At 39.3% G+C, this 20,247-nt stretch overlaps 1 long non-coding RNA gene across 1 annotated transcript in view; it reads right to left on the reverse strand.

Annotated features, from left to right (window-relative positions):
- Window positions 1-18,184, reverse strand: part of LOC145716551 (uncharacterized) — a 121,534-nt gene extending 103,350 nt beyond the window's left edge. The window contains exon 1 of the long non-coding RNA XR_014139320.1: window positions 17,995-18,184. This is a non-coding gene — a long non-coding RNA (uncharacterized LOC145716551). The remainder of the gene's footprint in view (window positions 1-17,994) is intronic.
- Between the last annotated feature and the right edge of the window lie 2,063 nt (window positions 18,185-20,247).

Genomic DNA, 20,247 nt, shown 5'->3' on the forward strand with positions numbered 1-20,247 from the left:
GGTTGAATTCAAGTCACCACCACTCTTAGTACATCTGATTAACCCCGAAAGGCCTACTTGGCAATAGTCCACCTAGGCATGCACATTCAGGAGAGAAATAAGATGAAACAAAACTTGCTGGGCTGAACTTGAGAAAGAGCTGATGTCAAGGTGGGCTGGGAAATCATATAGTCCAAGTTCTTTGTTAATCAATAAGGAAAAAAATGAAACGATGGAGCACAAAAAGAAGTCTGTAGGCTACAATCATTACTGATAAAAGCATATTCTTTTCTGATTTTTTACATGAGTGTTCAAGTCAAGGGGGCCATGAACGTAAAAAATCACTGAAAATCTGGCAAGACTGTAAACATTATTAGGATGTCTGCCTATCCCACGCTACCACCACCTGCCTTCTCTGAAAACTGCCCTACTCAACACCAGAGCTAAGGCCTGATTGTAGCATATGACCTTAGTCCCATGCTGGCTGCTGTAGGTCAGGGCGGACAGCTAACAACAAGAGCTTATCCAAATGACTTTCTTTCCTAAGCCAGGGCTGGTGTTGGCATTTAGAAGCTTTGTCCCTCTCTCCAGCACTGGTAAGTAATACACGGTGAAAAGCTAGTCTGTAGAGAGGAAAGAGGATGACAGAGATGGGGGAGATACAAAAACCAGAGACCACGAAATAGTTTGAACAACAGGGTACATAGTAGTTTAAATAACCAAGATGGAGGAGACGAGGAGAGGAATCGTTCTAAGAGAAAATTAAAAGTCCTACTTTGTACATGTGACAAACATTGGTGTCCACAGGGAGGAAGATGTGGACTAGACCTCTGGAACTAGGGGAGATGTCTTGGGTGGCTCCGTTGTTTAAGCACTGGACTCTTGATTTCAGCTCAGGTCATAATCTCAGGGTCATGAGATAGAGCCCCACGTGGGGCTTAAGATTCTCTCTCTCCCTCTCCCTCTGCCCCTCTACCAATCAATCAATCAATCAATCAATCAATCAGTAAATCCTGCTCCAGGATTTAGCAGTTGAGAAAAAAAAGAAAAACCTAGCAAAGGCGAGCAAGAAGGAACAGCAGATGAGACAGACAGAAAATCAAAGGACTCTGGTGCCAGAGAAGCCAGGAGAATAGAGTGTTTCCAGAAAAAAGTGACCAATGATTTGACCAAAGATTTGCTCACATTGACAAAAAAATAAACACTTCTTAGAATATTTGTATTCAGTTTGAGGGCGCACCAAATGAATGATGGTTATATTGTTTTTTGGCTGATATTAAAGTCACATATCAAAATAAAAAAATAAAAACATGAGCATTCATAAACCAAATTAAAAAAAAAAAAACCACCTCAGATACAATTAAGTTTTGTTAAGAAAAAAAAGCAGGGGTAGGTTGTTTTACATTATTTCTTGCAATAACTGAAATTCATAGGATTAGTCAAAGCGTGAGACTTCAGAAAAATGTCAATAATCAATTTTGTGTGAGATTCACTTTGCAGAAGGGTTTAGGATATCGTTTGGTGGATGGTAGTGAAGGTCTGTTCCAGGGACAGGGGCTCTGGTAAAGAGGGAGAATTCCGTACGGTCTACTTGGCTAAAGGAAAAATGATATCCCATATTATTTTATGTAGGTTGCAAAGCAGTAGGAGATGCAATGATTTTGCCAAGGGTGCATGCTTGGCCAGTTGGGTGCTCAAGTGGCTATAGCAATAGCTATCAATATGCCCACCCACCCCCACAATAATCATCCCATTTAAGTAAAATCAGCTCGCTTCCTAGGGCAACACTTCAAAGCCAGTCTTCCAGCCTTCCAGTTGGACCAGACTGCCTCTCCAGCTCTCCGTAATTTAATGCAAGGGCTGGTACAATGAATGGGCTGAATTTCTTAGGGGTCCTGGATCTTGAGCCCTGGAATCTAGCAGGCCTCGTTAGAACCCCAGTTGTTCTCATTATTAACTGAGTGACCCTGTCTAGAGATTTCACCACCTCTAAGCCTCTTTCCTTGTTAGTGAAAAAAAGGATTATAGAAGTTACCTCAGAAAGTTACGTGGAGAATTAAATGAGAAAATGGAGCATTTAGCACAGGGCAGTGCATAGGGCGGTGAATCACCATCCACGAAAAGGTAGTTTCATATTACCGTATTGAGTTAGAAATGTAATATCATGTGAAATGTATTTGAGGCTGTAGCAGAGTTTGAGAATGGGGATGAGACTAAGATCTCATGAAAATGATAGCTGCTACGCTAGGAAGAAGCAGGAAAGTTCGGTTGCTCAGCCTCTAAGTTCAGCCCTCCTCCCCCTTCCTTCCTCCTGGTGCCAGTGTAGACCAATGCATCATTTACTACCCTAACAGACAGAAATGGAAACAGTAGTCCCCTCTTTCTGCAGGGTAAACCTTCCAAGACCCCAGCAGATGCCTGAAACCACAGATTCACCAAACCCTATAGATCCTATGTTTTGTTTTGTTTTTCCATATGTACATGCCTCTGATAAAGTTTAATTTATAAATTAGTCGCAGCAAGAGACTGTCAACAATAACTAATAATAAAATAGAACAAGTGTCACAATATACTATAATAAAAGTTATGTGAATGTGGTCTCTCTCTCAAAATATCTTACTGTACTGTCCTCGCCCTCCTTCTTATGACGATGAGAGGTAATAAAATGCCTCTGTGATGAGACAAGTGAGCTGAGTGACGTGCACACTGTGAGGTAGTGTTAGGCTACTAGTAACATAGAGACATGATGGTATTTCTGAGAGCCCGAAGGCGGATCATCCGCTTCCAGATCATGGTTGACTGCGGGTAACTAAAACCGCCGCGAAGGGCGGACTGTAGTTGCTATAAAAGAGTATGTGCTGTTAAAAAATAAAAGGATGGATTTTTCTAAATCAAAACACATTATTCCATTTCTTCCTGTCACTGTACTTTTTTTCTTTTGTGTGAGTGTAATAAATGGATTTTTGAGGCAGTTTTAAGTGAGATTCAATCATTGTTCAAAGCCTCCAGGGCCTGGTGAGCCCCTGAGCTCGCAATTGTAAAAATCTGCATTGTAACACGGAGACACTCACCGGCCTCACACTTTCCATCACAATAGGCAAGCCACAGTAAGGCGGCTTTGAAATCCCAGGGCTATGGTCAAAGTCCGGACCTCCTGGAAGGACAAAGTGTTCTGTTTGTGTAGCACAAGGGTGTGGCTTTTGTAGCTAGTAAAATAATCTGAACACAAAGGCTTCTAGATCCTGCAGAGCACTCTGCAGTGAACTGACTCAGCGTAAAGTGGTGGGAAAGGAAGCTTGTTCTTAGATTTCAGAACCCTCCAAAGCTACACCCTGCTCACTTAGTTCCGTCCCAGTTCAACAGGAAGGGGGTTTCATCAGCTAGTGCGCGCACACACACACACACACACCCCCCCCAAGGCTAAGAGAGGATAAGATACGCCCAAGGGGAATTCTGGGGGAGCCCACTGCCCGCTCTTTACAACCTCTCCCCAGCCTCGTGCTTTTTACTTGTTTCATTCAAGCAAAACCTAGTTGCTTTCAGGGACTGGCGCAGGGAAGCCTCTGAATTATGCTGAACCACCTTTAGCAGCTGCTCTGAAAGAAGCTGCAAAATCAAACATCCCCAGTTAATACTGGAGGGGGTTTCTGAATATCACGACAGATGCTTTGATTATCAGTGTCCAAGAGAGATCTGTGTTTTTGAAAGCAAGATATATATATATGTTGCGTACAAGTTAACTGGAGACTTAAAATCTATTAAAGGTATCAATCATGTACACTTTCAGGTTCTACACACACACCAACCACCACCGATTTAGACTTCACATAAATAAACAGAGCACAATTTAGAAACTGTTATGTAATTTAATATCCTGATCCTTATATTTGGAATTAAGAAAGAAGCGATCTGAATTATGCAAAATCAGTCTATATTGATTAGATTCTCCTCATAATTGCTCAATTCCTAATTTTGCGCGGATCATTTTGCCTAAAGATCACTTAGCCAAATTCACCCAAAGAAGATATGGAAACTTTTTGTGAAAAAAAAAATCATATAGGGCGCCTGGGTGGCTCAGTTGGTTAAGCGACTGCCTTCGGCTCAGGTCATGATCCTGGAGTCCCGGGATCGAGTCCCGCATCGGGCTCCCTGCTCGGCAGGGAGTCTGCTTCTCCCTCTGACCCTCCTCCCTCTCATGCTCTCTGTCTCTCATTCTCTCTCTCTCAAATAAATAAAAAAAATCTTTAAAAAAAAAATCATATAGAACTTTATCTTTTATCAATAAGATTAATGTTCTGGGAACTTACATTCCAAGGAAACAAATATCCAGGGAAAAAAAATCATTTACTAGGATGAACAAGAAACTATTACTTACCTTTCTTTAAACTACCAGAAAGCCAATTAACTTAAGAACAAATTAAAAAAAAAAATTCAGGAATTTCATATAATACTACATTTACAAAAAAAAGTTCAAAAATATGTATAGATAACATTAAGGGAAGCTTTATGGTAAATTTTTGCCAAAAACCACTTAAAGTTAACCCCAGGACAACCTAATGTATGGATAATATCCTATGAATTAAAATGTGATACATTTTTTATTATTATTAAAGTTTTTAAAAATTGGTTAAAATGTATATATTTGATAAAATATATGACCTCCCTTCCCTTTATCAAGATCACTAAATGTCATAAAGTTTTGTTTGTTTGTTTTAAATGGTCTTTTCAAAGCTTTTCTTTCTGTAACTGGCTGACATGACTCCTTATTTTAGAAGTTCTGAAGGGCATAATTGGGAGCAGTAAAGGATAAACTGGCCCATCTATAATTATTTGACAACGGAACTCCATTAAAGGTGACTTCCTCACAAAATACAAGGTAGGTAGGGAATATTTCAGTTTAAAATGGGCTCCCCGTAAGAATTAACATTTGTCTTTGGAAGATGTGTGTTCATCCCCTGAAGAGAGTGTAATGAATATCTACCACATACTGGGCGGCATCCTAGGCTCTGGGATGACAGATGACAGTGGGGAGTGAGACAGGGTTTCTGCTCTCATGGACCCTACGTTCCTCTGGAGGATGACAGGCGTTAAACACACAAACACAACTCAATAAACAAGAGAATAGCATGTAGCCGTCAGTGCCAGGAGAAAAATCACAACAGAGTGTTACACTAGAAAATGACTACAAGTAGGGTTGCCAGGCTTAGCAAATAAAAATACAGGAGACCGAGTTCAGTTTGAATTTCAGATAAATTCTTAAATTTCAGACTAGTTCTTCTTCTTCTTCTTTTAGTATAAATATGCCCCATGCGCTATTTGAAATATACTTTTATAAATTAAATAAATAAATAAATAAATAAAATACTCATTGCTTATGTGAGATTCAAATTGAGCTCGGTCTCCTGTATTTTATCTGACAACTCTACCGGGGACACGCCTTAAATGGGGAGGTTGGGAAAGGCCTCGGTGGGAATGTGAAATTGACAGCCAGCCAGAAATAAGCTACCGCAGGAGCCCTAAAGCAGAAGCAGGTGGGTGCCCGGTAGCTAGAGTGTGTGTGCAAATCACACTGTTGAGCAATTGTGATGGTAAGAATTGACCAAGAGAACCCTTCCTCACGTGTACCAGAGACCTAGGACAGTAGTCCTTTCCTTCCCCATGACCTTTCTGTGGTTTCAGTTACCTGCGGTCAACAGTGGTCTAGAAGCAGACGATACACCTTCCGATACACAGTCAAAAGGTCAATAGTAGCCTAATGCTATGTCACCATGCCTTCACCTCATCATGTAGGCGTTGTATCATCTCCCATCATCACATGAAGGGTGATTACAGATGGTAAGATAGAGAGAGAGAGAGAAAAACCACATTCATATCATTTTTGTTACAGTATATTGTTATAATGGTTCTATTTTATTGTTGGTTACTGTTGACAATCTACTATGCCTATTTTATAAATTAGACTTTATCCTAGGTATATATATATGTATAGGAAAAAACAGTATATATAGGGTTTCAGGCATCCAGTGGGGGTCTTGGAACATATCCCTAGTGGATAAGGGAGGGGGGCTACTGTTTACAGGAAACATGCTAAGGGAGGCAGGGAGATAGACTGTGAAGGGAAGCTGGACCCCGCAGCGAATTAGACTGTGTGCTGGGCAGGGCTTGGAGTTGCCTGTGATATATCAGAGAGGCTTACAGGAATGGGTAGAAGGAGGAGGAGGCAGCTTGAGAGAAATGTGTGAACCTGAGGTCAGGAAAACTGACTTAGAAACAGAGGCTCTGCCACTGAGGGTTTTAAGATTTGTAACTGATTTAAGGTTTGAAGATTGTAACTGATCTCCTTCTACCATTAAGAAGGTCCTACAGGGTACAACTTGAAGTTTGCTCCCTTCACAATATAATTCCTTTTTAAAATTGTCTTAATTCGTTAAACATGCAGGGGAGAGGAGAAAATGGGATATGCAGAGCCAGACATAGCGATGTGGGGAAAAGGGAAAAGACAACTATTGAAGGGGAGCCTGGGTGGTCCCCTGCATACTTCGGAGTGGCGGGCAACACCGGGTGGGGGGCCCCCTGAGCAGGGCAGGGAGCTTCCGGGACCAGCACAAAACACACAAGATGCAGGTGTACACACAAAATATATATACACTTTGTGTGTGTGTGTGTGTATACATTTACGTGTATATATGTATACGTGTTTTAAATGGTATATATCATAGCTATTCCCCTGCAAATTTCCAAGTTTTACTTATAAGCATGGGTTACCGACCTTTCTAAATCAGTATACACAGATCTATTTCATTCTCTTCAGCTCCTACATACTACTCCATCATATAGATATACCATCCTCTCGGCAACCTCCAATGAACGAGCGCGGGAGCCATTACCTGCGTTTTGTCACCAAGGCTGCTAAGACCACAGTTCCCGAACCATGCTGGCAGCTGTAAACACACAGCTGTATCATAGAATATTTTTAAATGTTGAGGGAAGCACAGCAACATCTGCCAAACACCACATAAACCACAACTACAGTACTGTTAAATTTGGGTCTAACTACTTAATAAACAGAACTGTTAGATATTTCTTTTGCCCTGGGGTCACCATGAAAAAATTACTGAGACACCAAAAGTGCCACGATCCAAGAAGGTTTGAGAATCTCTGCGCTAAGAACATCCTTCCATGGGCCTGGCTGTGTACAGCATATCAGGAGGAGGGTCCTAAGTGGCTTGTCATTGCTCTTTAATTACATTGAAACCATATTAAAAAGAAATACTTTCGCCTGGGTGGCTCAGATGGTTGGGCATCTGCCTTCGGCTCGGGTCGTGATCCCAGGGTCCTGGGATCGAGTCCCACATCGGGCTCCCTGCTCCACGGGGAGCCTGCTTCTCCCTCTGCCTCTCTCTCTCTCTCTCTGTCTCTTATGAATAAATAAAATCTTTAAAAAATAAATAAATAAATAAAAATAAAAAGAAATACTTTCAATCTAGCTTCACACCTTCTTTTTTCTTGAAAACATTTTACAAACTTAGTCTCAACAAATCATCAGCCGGATTTTCACATTTCTGCTGAGCAGTCATATTTGGTACATCTCATGGCGAGCTGGTACATCTCATGTAACTTTTATTCCTCAGAATTTTATATTTTTAAAGAGCTATGACATTTATATGATTGCAGATATTATAATTTAAAAATACACTTACTTCAGCTATTTCTTGGCAAAAGGAAATGCAGAATACGGTGCCTCTTGATTTTTGCGTTACCAAGTTCAAATGAATGAACTGATTTGCCATTAAGTCATATTCTTGTTATGTAACACACCAGTAGAGTTTAGTAATGATGAACATAATTTCAACAGGCTTATGAAATTGCTGGATTTCAAAATAAAATTCTATTGTTGGCGCTTCATTTCATCTGCTGAGAGACAGACATTCTGGGCATTCCCCAGAAGTTGAGAAAATGCCAGGAGGTTACTGTGAGGAGTTTAAAAGAGAAGGTACCAACTCAAGTTCTCTGTGAGATTTCAGATTTTTAACTATATGTCCCCAAATATTTTAAAATCCATAGAATGCAATGACTTACCAAATCATTACAGAATATCATTTGCTAGAAAATGTAAGGACAAAGACTCCCTAAACTGTGTTACAAGATGTTCCTCCAGTGGTTTCAATGGCTTGTTAATTACACCTGTTGCACAAGAGTCATGGGCATTAAAGAGGCGAGTCTATCGTGCTGTGTTTTCGTATTGACATCCCCTCCTGCTGCTGCTTTCTCAAGGACTTTCAGTAAATGCTTGTCAAACGACTAGTTTAGCTGGAATTTAATCATTATTTTAAAATCACCTGTTAGTGTCAGCCTTAATGTTTCTATCACTAAACACGAAATAATAATACTTGTTACCTATTTCCTGAGACTCTGTATAATAAGGTTAGTATTATAATTGGCTGAATATTATGCTTGATACAATAATTGTGAAAATGTTTTATCATTGCATTCCTCTGACTAAAGCAATCCAGAAGGGAAATCTCAGAAGAGTATCTTCCTTTGACAGATTTGAAAACAGATTTTCAAAAATTCTCATCTACTCACATGACATTTATCTTTTTTTAAAAATCAGAGTTATGAATAAAACCAAAAGGACTAGAAAGAAAGCTCTAAAAAATAAATAAGATGATTGTGCTGAACTTAAGTGACTTTCTGGTTTTAAAATCATCCAAATCCAAAATAAGTAATGAGAGTTAACCATACTTACACCAAGGTGATGACTGTTAAAGTTTCTAGATAGATAGAAATGAGTCGTAAACTTAGATCTAGGTGCCCCAAAGATGCAAATAGCCTTTTACCTGGCTACTCAGACATTTTGAGTTTATATGAATTACTCGTGAACTCTGTGAACTTGTAAGTTATAAGCAAAGTGTCACTATGCTGTGTCCAAGATATAATCATAATGGGCCTGTCAGGCAGACTCCACCCTGAGTTTCAAGCAGCTTGCAACAGGATCCTTGTCAAAATGTGACCCAGTATCCATGCTCCATATCAAATATAGACAGACTATTGCAACTGTGGTACTAGTATTTACTTTAAGGGGTATCTTTATAATGTAAAATATATAATGGTGTAATATGCATATATAATACACTAATATAATGTAATATTTAGAGTTGTCAATTTCTGTAATGCAGGGAGAAAGGTAGCTTTAAATTGGTTTTTTTTTTTAAAGATTTTATTTATTTATTTATTTGTTTGAGAGAGAGAATGAGATAGAGAGAGCATGAGAGGGGGGAGGGTCAGAGGGAGAAGCAGACTCCCTGCTGAGCAGGGAGCCCGATGCGGGACTCGATCCCGGGACTCCAGGATCATGACCTGAGCCGAAGGCAGTCGCTTAACCAACTGAGCCACCCAGGCGCCCTAAATGGTTTTTTTTTTTGTTACATTACCATTGCCTTTTGTGTAATCTCAAAGAATGTTTTTTCATTGTAAATTGATTTTATTTTAAAATGGACTACCTCAAGTTTTGAAGGTCAGTGCTGATAAGGGACAATGGCTTTCTGAGCTAGAACCTGAGACTCAGTTATTAGAGCAGGGAGTATATTTACTTCTGAGATGATTTAGGGCAGAAAAAAAAAAGGTCAAGATTCATTGGTCTGGATTTACTTATTTTACTTGCACCATGTGAAATTGTACCAATTTCTCTAAGTGCCTTAACTTTCTTCCTTGGAAGCCATGGAGGAACAACTTTTAATTGGAAAGTGATAAAGCTAAATTGCAACATTTAGCTACATTTCCACATTGTTGAGAGACTTAATAAGCATGTATTATTTATTATTATTTATTATTTATTTTATTTTATTTTTTTAAGGATTTTATTTATTTATTTGAGAGAGAGAGCACACGTGTGAGAGAGAGAGAGAGAGAACAAGTGGGAGGGAGGGGCAGAGGGAAAGGGAGAAGCAGACTCCCAGCTGAGCAGGGAGCCCGATGCGGGGCTCTACCCCAGGACCCTGGATCATGACCTGAGCTGAAGGCAGATGCTTAACCAACTGAGCTACCCAGGCAACCCAATATTATTATTTTTTAAGGATTTTTTTTTTTTTTTGAGAGAGCGAGCGTGGACAGAGGGTGGAGGTGGTGGGTAGGGCAGAGGGAGAAGCAGACTCTCTGCTGAGCATGGAGTCCAAGTCAGGGTGATCCCACAACCCTGAGATCACAACCCAAGCTGAAATTAGGAGTCGGAGGCTTAACCGATGGAGCCATCCAGCGCCCCTTAATAAGTATGTTTTAAAGACACTTTACATAATAAAGAAACCTCTAACTAAAATAACAAAAATTGAAGCTGTCAGTCTATTAACTATACATGACAGGAATGATTTGCACAGAAATTCTAGAATATTGGCATTATTTAATACTATACATTTTGTAATAGTGGTTTTAAAATCACTGAGAAGTATACAGTATTCGAAAGAATTATGATACTAATATGGTAAAATTTTGATCCATTGCAGTAAAAAGCAACACTCAAAATCTGCCCAAGGCCTCCAACATTGGGATTGGGAGACAGGACATCAAGGCCTTTAAGGAACAGTTGTATTTGCTATTGCTCAGTAACTGTTCTAACTGACCATGGAGGGAGACTTCTTCCTGTCTAACCTTCTCTGGCCTGCTACAGAATGACTAGGGCAGAAGAATTAAGAAAAAGACAGAATTCAGAAGGCCAACTAGAAATTAACCTTGTAGCTTATCAGTTCCTACTCTTAATGAAGAAGAGAACCATTCAGCCGCTTCTCTCAAAATCTAGTGGTCTCTAGGACGTCTGGGGAGCTCAGTCAGTGGAGCAGCTGACTCTTGATTTCGGCTCAGGTCATGATCTTGGGGTCATGGGATGCGCCCCAGGATGAGGATCCACATTCAGTGTGGAGTCTACTTGAGATTCTCTCTCTCCCTCTCCCTCACCAACACACTTACAACCACTCTGTACCCAGACGACGGTTCTGTTTGTCACTTTTGGTAGAGTAGTCAATAAATTACGTGAGATATTCAACACTGTATTATAAAATTGGCTTTGTATTAGGTGATTTTGCCCAACTGTGGGCTAATGGAAGAGTTCTGTGCATGTTAAGGAAGGCTAGGCTAAGCTATGATGTTCAGTAGGTTAGGTGTATTCAATGCATTTTCAACTGATGACATTTCAACTGTGGTGGGCTTATTGGTAGGTAACTTCAATGTAAGCTCAGGAAGACCCTGTAATGAGCTCTGTCGTCATAGGAAATAGGAATTGGGAAGTATGGTATGTACTCATAAATAAATGTGTCTATACATATAACACATATACTTACACACATAGATACACAGACATACACACATATCTATATATACATATATAGAGATGGAGAGAGAAATAGAGGTATATGTGTATATATATATATATATATGTATAAATTTCCTCTTTCCACTAGACTTGCCTAGAAGCAGGAGTATCTATTCCAGCAGTGGGCACACATTGCATCCATCTTGCTCTTAGCTTCTAGATCTAGTTTAGGAGCCACTCTACTAAAAGAAACAAGACTTCTTGGTGAGATGGCTGATCCCAGGGCTGGTATAGGAACAAGATGAGCTTGGATCGTCTGACTGTGCCAGAAAGAATGATGACTACATGTCAAAAGGACCCAGAATCCAGCCTGAAGTGTCTCCTACTAGTCAAATCTGGGATAATTTGAACATTAACATAAATAATGATAGGACCTAATTAGAGCTCACTGAATAAAAAAGGAATTCATGGGGGCGCCTGGGTGGCTCAGTCCATTAAGTGTCCAACTCTTGATTTGGCTCAGGTCGTGATCACAGGGTTTTGAGATCAAGCCCAGAGTTGGGCTCTGCGCTGGGCATGCAGCCTGCTCGAGATTCTCTCTCCCTCTGCCCCTCCCCCACCTCTCTCTCTCCCTCTCAAAACAAAAATAGAATTCATGAGTTCTCAATGATACAAATAAACAAATGGGGAGAAAAGAAAGCCCTTCCTTACAGTTTAATACCAAGTAATATGGAAGGAATGAAGAAATTAAAAAAAAAAATCAACATTTCTTTTTTTTAAGATTTTTATTTCTTTATTTATTTGACAGAGAGATAGAGAGAGTGTAAGAGCACAAGCAGGGGGAATGGCAGAGGGAGAGGGAGAAGCAGGCTCCCTGCTAGGCAGGGAGCCGGATGCGGGACTCGATCCCAGGACCCTGAGATCATGACCTGAGCCGAAGGCAGACGTTTAACTGACTGAGCCACCTAGGCGCCCCCAAAATCAACATTTTTTAACCAGTACAGTAATAATCAGGTAAGAAATAGCAACAGCTATTATTATTTTTATTATTAGCTATTATTTTCCAAGGATGCTAAAACTAATCAGTGAATGTAAGCAGAGGAACAGGATTACAGTCTCAAAATTTCTCCCCACATAATAATTACTAATTCCAAAATATAAAAACATCATACCTTTATAGTAGAGAAACCTCAGAGACACCATCAAAGTTAACATCACCAGTAATGAAAAAAACTGACACCATGTGCCATATGATTAGATGCAAAGAAAAGAGCAAAGCATCACTTCTGTGAGATTTTGTTCAAAAAATGCATAACCTGGATATAATTATGAGGAAACATTAGATAAACCCAAATGGAGGGACAGCCTCCAAAAACTGGCCTTTAATCTTCAAAAGTGATATGGCCAAGAAAGTCAAGGAAAGGGACGCCTGGGTAGCTCAGTCGTTAAGCCTCTGCCTTCGGCTCAGGTCATGATCCCAGGGTCCTGGGATCGAGCCCCTCATCGGGCTCCCTGCTCCACGGGGAGCCTGCTTCTCCCTCTGCCTCTGTGTGCTGCTCCCCCTGCTTGTGCTCTTTCTCTCTCTCTCTCCCTCTGTTAAATAAATAAATAAATAAAATCTTAAAAGAAAAGAAAGTTAAAAAAAAAAAAGTCAAGGAAAGGAGGAATTGTTTCAGAATAAATGAGACAACCAGGTACCACAATCGATCCTGGAGTGCATCCCATGTCATAAAGGACATTATTGAGACAATTGGCCAACCTTGCATGAAGTCTCTGGGATAAGGATGCACAGAAAATTTTTTTTTCATTTTTTTTAGTTCAGTTTTTGCAACTTTTCTCCAAATTTAAAACTGTTCCAAAATTAAAAGTAAAAAAACAAAAAAACAAAAAGTATTTAAAGTGCTCTTCCTTGACAATGACTCCAGTGATTGAATATCTTAAAAGTTAAGTTCATATAAGAAATATCTGATACATGTGCATAACCAAGTTTAAATACTGAACACACAGTAAGTAGTGAGTCACCAATGCCTCACCTGTAAATTACTGGTATTGTTATTATTAGTACTTAACCTTCATTAGCACCCACGTTGCTGTACATAATATAGCAAAAGTAATGGTTCCCTCAAAGAGCTGTTCTAAAAAATACAAACTTACACATACCTAGGCGCATATCCAACTACGATGTTTATAAAGAGATGGAGAGCCATGGGTCAGCTCTCACAAACGCAAAACTAGACTCAGGCTATTCCTCTCCCTTTTGCTTCAGGTTAAAGGAGGTGCAAACCCAGGTGTTCACACATTACCAGATGACTGCTGTGTAGTTTGAAAGGAATGACAATGACATCCTGTTTGTAGACATGGCCAATTTAGTATTACACTACACCCGGGAAACCTGAGGCCACCAACATTTCGGCAAGCCTGTGTAATTAAAGTGGTAACATGTATTACTTAGAAATATTAATGACTTCCAGGATACGGCAGAAGCCCTCTGTCCACCCGACTTTCAATTACAAATGGGGCCAGAGAAACGCCAGCGAGGTGGAATCTGTGGGTGGCTGCTTACTGCTCCTCCTTTGGAATCAGACGTCCCTGAACATTCCTCTCTGCAGCCAGGAAGCACACTTTTACTGCTGCCTCCCGAAAAATCTCTTTAATTATCTCATGTTTAATTTGGGTCAGAATCTACTCGTCCTCGCAACACTGCGGTTTTTTTTGTTGTTGTTGTTGTTTTTTGAAGATTTTATTTATTTATTTGAGAGAGAGAGAGAGTGAGCACGAGAGGGGGGAGCGGGAGAGGGAGAAGCAGACTCCCCGCCGAGCAGGGAGCCCGATGCGGGACTCGATCCTGGGACTCCAGGATCATGACCTGAGCTAAAGGCAGTCGCCCAACCAACTGAGCCACCCAGGCACCCTCAACACTGCGTTTTAAATAAATATTTGCTTAGTAGTATAGGGACCAGAGACTGCCATATGCAGAACTGGTACAGATCTAAACAACATCAGATTGGAGAGAGTTCTAGCTCATTCACACCGCTGAAGAATCTCTGAAAACTACATTAATTGACAGAATGCCAGGGATTGCAAGGATCTTCCACACAAACCCTATTATATCTGGGCCACTTCAGAGAAAATTTTATTGGTATACTAGTCATAATAAAAATAATATATTACTTACTAAGATAGCAGGACAAGATTCTAAATATTTAACATGTCATGATTATTTTAATCCTTATGACGACTCCAAAAGGGCATATTATTGTTATCTGATTTTTATTGTTGATAATATTGTGGCCAGAGAGGTTAAGCAACCTATCCAAAGGTACATAGCTGATAAATGGTAAAACCAACACTTGGACGAGTCAATTTGGTTCCAGAACCTAAGCTCTTACAAGTCATCACCACCACCATTTTAGTCTAATTTTTTCTATTCTATCAGGTCTGAAATTCTAGTATTTCAAACCCAGGGGACTAAATAAGTCACTCCAGGATTTATGGGAATCCAGTTATTGTTCAACATATGTAAGTTAGACTTCAATGATATCAAGAATTTAAGGTATATTTGAGATGGAATTGAAACTTTAAGCCAGTAAGTATAAACAGCAGATATTAGGGCACAGATTAATGAGTAGGACATTAATAGCAATTTTATTTTAAGACAAAATGACAGAAGTCTGCTTCCTTACACCCCCCAATCTAGATCCAGGCTTGTGAGCATACATGAAGCCCAGTATATGGTGAAATAAGTTAATTAAGCACTTGATGTGCCTAAAAACATCCCAAAGTAAGACTATCATAGTACCTAGGAAACATCAAGTTAAAGATAGAATTTGTAGTCCAGGAGACAAATTGCTCTGATCCTTTAAAAATATATATTTTTTGATTAGATAATAAAAATTGCAAAGCACTAAATTTAATGTCTTATATCCTTTTTAAAATTCTCATGCATGTGTGTATCTACATGTGTGTTATGTGTGTGTATGTGAAATCATCTTAAATCTGTTTATGTATATAAATAGAAAGGATTCCTATTCTAAAATATTACTAACAATTATATAGGCCAGTGTTAAACCTCTCAGGAAAAAAATCTCTGAACATCTGTGAAAAAAAGCTCCAGCCAAGCAACTTTGATATCAGTGAGCATCAACAACAACAAAGGTTTTAACTTTTTCTTATTATTTCAATTTTAGCTTTGTCTGCAGCAGCAACATTCAGAGTAAATACAGTCTGAGTAGAATACATCTCAGTAACAGAAAATAATGGCTCTACCTTCTGAAATTCAAGAAGCCTATGTTCAACCTGTCGCTCCATCTGGACCAAACAAGCTCCTTAGGCCCCTCAAGCCACTTTGCTCTTCTATAAAATGTGACTACTAAAAACTATTTACTTAGGTAAAAGGATTGCATGGCTATTTTTAAGTTCCAAATCTAGACATAAAAGAAACAGGATCTCAGGAAAAAGAATCTAACCTTGATATGTAGCATGGCCTTCAGGGCCCAAGAGAGCGAGATAAAAGCAAGACCCAAGCTAGTAATGAGAGTTCAGATCAGGATGATAACAGTGGAAATGAAGATAAAAGGCAACTTCAGGGACATTTTAAGGGAAGAGATGACAAAATAAATAATTTTAAACATCATCCTAAAATAGGAATCAGATGATATCAAACCCTTGAATACTTCCCTATTGCTGTTAGAGTACATTTTACTGTTTTTACTTCTTTCAGACCAACCTTCTACTTAAGACAAAGTAGAAAAGCTAGACAATTAGTGTTTTTAAATCTATTTGAAGGGATCTGAGGGCTGCAGAGACACTAAAGATTTGGGGGAAAGAGCCAAAAGAAAAAGGAAGCCCAGAGAGATGAACCCTTGCTAGTTGCCAGCAACAGAAGTCTATTCTTTTTTTTTTTTTTAAAGATTTTATTTATTTATTTGACAGAGTTAGTGAGAGCAGAAACAAGCAGGGAGAGTGGGAAAGGGAGAAGCAGGCTTCCCGCTGAGCAGAGAGCCCGATGTGGGGCTCGATCCCAGGACCCTGGGATCATGACCTGAGCCTAAGGCAGACGCTTAACCAACTGAGCCACCCAGGCGCCCCAACAGAAAGTCAATTCTTCCTGGAGGATGACACCCAGAGCCTCAAATATCACTGAAGTTTTATTTATGATGTATGGTGGTCAGGAGAAAAACAGAAATATAATAGGGTAAAATTTAATTAAAAAACAGAAGACAGACTCACAGATCACCAGATGTGGGTGTTATCTGACAGGCATGAGTTGAGGAAACTCTACAAATACCAACTGAAAGAGATACAAAGAAAACCACCCCTAGACACATAGTCAAATTGCAAAACTTGAACACCAAGAACAATCTTGTAAGTGACCAGAGAATAAAAGACATATTACCCTCATATAAGCTAAAACATTATATTAATAGCTGACCTCCCAACAAGACAACAGAATGACATACTTTTTTAATTTTTATTTTTAAAAGATTTTTTATTTTTAAGTAATCTCTACACCCAATGTGGGGCTCAAACTTACAACCCTGAGATCAAGAGTCGCACGCTCCACCAACTAAGCCAGCCAGGTGCCCCTAGAATGATGTGCTTTAAAGTGCTAAAAACAACAAAAACCAACTTAAACTTCTATACACAGTAACAATATTCTTTAAAAATAAAAGCAAAATATGTATTTTCAGAAACCAAACTTGGGAGGATTTGTTGTCAGCGGATCACACTAGAGAAAATAGTAAAAGAAGTTCTTCAGGCAGAAGGAAAATGATCCCAGATTATACCTCAAGATATTCAAGAAAAAGTAGAGAGCAGAAAGAATAAGTGTGCAATAAATAGCAATAAACAGTGTAGAAGCTCTTCAATGTGTATGAAATATACAACAGTAATAGCCTCTATATCACCAGGGAAGCAAATGCAGTTGAAAGTGCTTTATGTTTTTGTATTGTCCAAAAAGTAGAAGTGGCAAAAGTGCTAGTTTATATTCAACCTCACTAAATCAAGGTTGTATGTTGTAAGAATCATAGAAAAATTTGCAATAAAAAAGAATAAAATACTCAATAAATCAAAAGAAGGAAAAAAGACATTAAAAAGAAACAGAAATGGTCAAACAAATGAAAAATTATGGCAGATTTCAACACAAATAGCAGTAATTTGTAATTAATATATAGATACATAAATATATATAAATATAACTAAAAGCCAAGTATTCTCACTAAAAACACAGTTGTGAAACTGGATAAAAATGTCTTACCCCACTCGTTCAACTTCACGTCCTGCCATTTTCTCCTTTTCCCACTAGTTTCGACCATGCTAGTTTCTCTCAGTTCTCAACTCCACTTGGTGATTGCCCTTTGCGTCTCATATTCCCTCTGCCTGAAATGCTTTTCCTTCTAGTCTTCCCATAGCTCTTCGGACAGATTAGAAAAACGTTCTTAAACAACCATATCAAAAGGAAGTCATTCCTGTTGTTCATTCCTCTGCCCTCTGTTTCCTTCATAGCACTTTCCACATTTTATATTTGTTTTTTGATTACCTTTTGTCTGACTCCCTCATTAAGAGTAACCTTCGTTCACTTGCTCATTATGTAGATATGTGAGTAATTAGTATGTGCACGTGCTGTGCAGTGTTTTAAGAGCTAGGGATACACCAATAGTTAAATTCCCAACCCTGGTGGAGCGTACTTTCTACGCGGGAGGCAGAAACCGTACCCATCTCAGTTTTGCTTACTGCTGTCTTCCAAACACCTGGCAGCAGGAGGTAGTCATTCAAATACTTCTTGAGTGAATGTCTGATGTAGGTGCCAGATAATCATGCCGGAGGACTTACAAGCCTTTCAGAATATAACCCTGTAAGAGAGGTAGGATCACCATTTTAAGGTGAGAAGGCTGCAACTCAGGGAAATTAAGTAACTTGCATTCAGTCACACAGCTAATGTATGTCATGTTTATGATTAAAACTCTCTCTGTAAAATTTAAAACAATCACCAGTTTTCAGCATGAGTAGTTGTGACAGACTGATCAAGCAATGGGAACAAACCATCTTTGTCTAGTAAATGAGAGACGAAGTGTTTATTTACTAATCAGATGTGTCAGGGGTTTGGTCTAGGTCATTTGGCACCACCCATTTTATTTAGATGTTACTATAATACACCTGTGATTTTTCCTGATCATACCTGTTAGTCCCAAAATAATTGGCTATGAAATGATCACTGAAATCTGTGATATGCAAAGTTCCCACAAGGATTATAGAAAAGCAACACTGTAGGCACTAGTTAGTACTTTACCTCTAAGTCTCTAACTGGTCTCTATCTTTTCTGAGATGAGGAGGACTACTTGTAAATGTCTAGGATTCCTTACACCTCTTAGCATAAAGTATATACACGGTCCATGGAAGGAAACGTGTTTACTCCATATATTGCCTTTCCCCTAGGCTCTCTCAGATTTCCCTTAGCTATCAGATCTGAGACATCCCTAAATCAGACAAAGTTCTGAGTTTATTTTGACATCAAGGTCAAGCCAATAGAAAATCCCACCATACAGAAAAAAAAGGGGGATCTAAGACAGCCAGGTAAATGTTCACCTGGCCAGTTCTATTTATGATCTCTTTATTCCTGCCACTAAACGTACCATCCCTCTGTCATCCCCAACAAGGCAATGGTTCCTAAAACTGACTGATGGAGGACTGTTAAAAAGCTAGAAAATAAATTACTGGCTCCATCCCCTAGATATTTGATTCAAAATGCCTGACGGAGAGTCTAGGAAGTTTTAAAAGCTCCTTAAGCCATTCTGAAGTGTAGCCAGTTTGGCAAAATGTTGTTCTAGGGGACCCCATTTTGTTACTGACCCATTTCAGGGTATCCCAGGTAGATGATGGATTAAGGAACGCAAGTATTTCTCATTTTAATATTTAAAAAAATACATTGGCCCACTAGATACCCATGGCTTCCAAACACTTGCTCTTGGGTTATTCCATTTCTGCATTAAAAAGGAAACAAATGACTATTCATATTCATGTTGGCATTATATAGAGCAGTGGTAGAAAGGCAAGAGTCCTTTTTCAACCAGAGACTATTCTATGGCAGATGTCTTCCAATGCAAAAAACTTTAAAAAACTTTAACTGGGTAAGTCTATTTGATTTTTTTGAAGAAGTATTTTCTTTTACATGTGATGATATTGAGATTGTTTTTAAGAAGAGTGCTTCTGGGTGGCTCAGTCAGTTAAGCGACCGACTCTTGATTTCCACTCAGGTCATGATCTCGGGGTCATGATCTCAGGGTTGTGAGATCGAGCCCCATGTCAGGCTCCATGCTGAGTGTGGACCCTGCTTAAGATTCTCTCTCTGCCTCTCCTTCTGCACCCTGCCTCACCATGCTCTCTCTCTCTCAAAAAAAAAAAAGAGTGCTTATCTTTTAGAAACACACACCAAAATATTTATAAATAAAATGGAATTTTTAGGACCTCAAAATAATACAGGGGAGGGGGGAGAAGAAAGGTGGCAGAGAAGGCAGTAGGTGGGAATATAGAGTAAAGGGGATTGGCCAGTTGATAATTCCTGAAACCAGATTGAGTGATACTTGGGTGTTCATGATGCTATTCTACTTTTATATGTTTGAGATGTCATAATAAAAGCTTAAGATTTTTTAAATTTATTTTATTATGTTAATCACCATACATTACATCCTTAGTTTTTGATATAGTGTTCCATGATTCATTGTTTGCACATAACACCCAGTGCTCCATTCAATACGTGCCCTCTTTAATACCCATCACCAGGCTAACCCATCCCCCCCACACCCCTCCCCTAAAGAACCGTCAGTTTGTTTCTCAGAGTCCACAGTCTCTCAGGTTCGTCTCCCACTCCGATTCCCCCCCTTTATTTTTCCCTTCCTAATATCTTTTTTTTTTTTAATATATAATGTATTATTTGTTTCAGAGGTACAGGTCTGTGATTCAACAGTCTT

The sequence above is a fragment of the Leptonychotes weddellii genome, chromosome 12 (genome assembly GCF_054177405.1).
Source record: "Leptonychotes weddellii isolate Sample4059 chromosome 12, ASM5417740v2, whole genome shotgun sequence".
Classification (NCBI taxonomy): domain Eukaryota; kingdom Metazoa; phylum Chordata; class Mammalia; order Carnivora; family Phocidae; genus Leptonychotes; species Leptonychotes weddellii.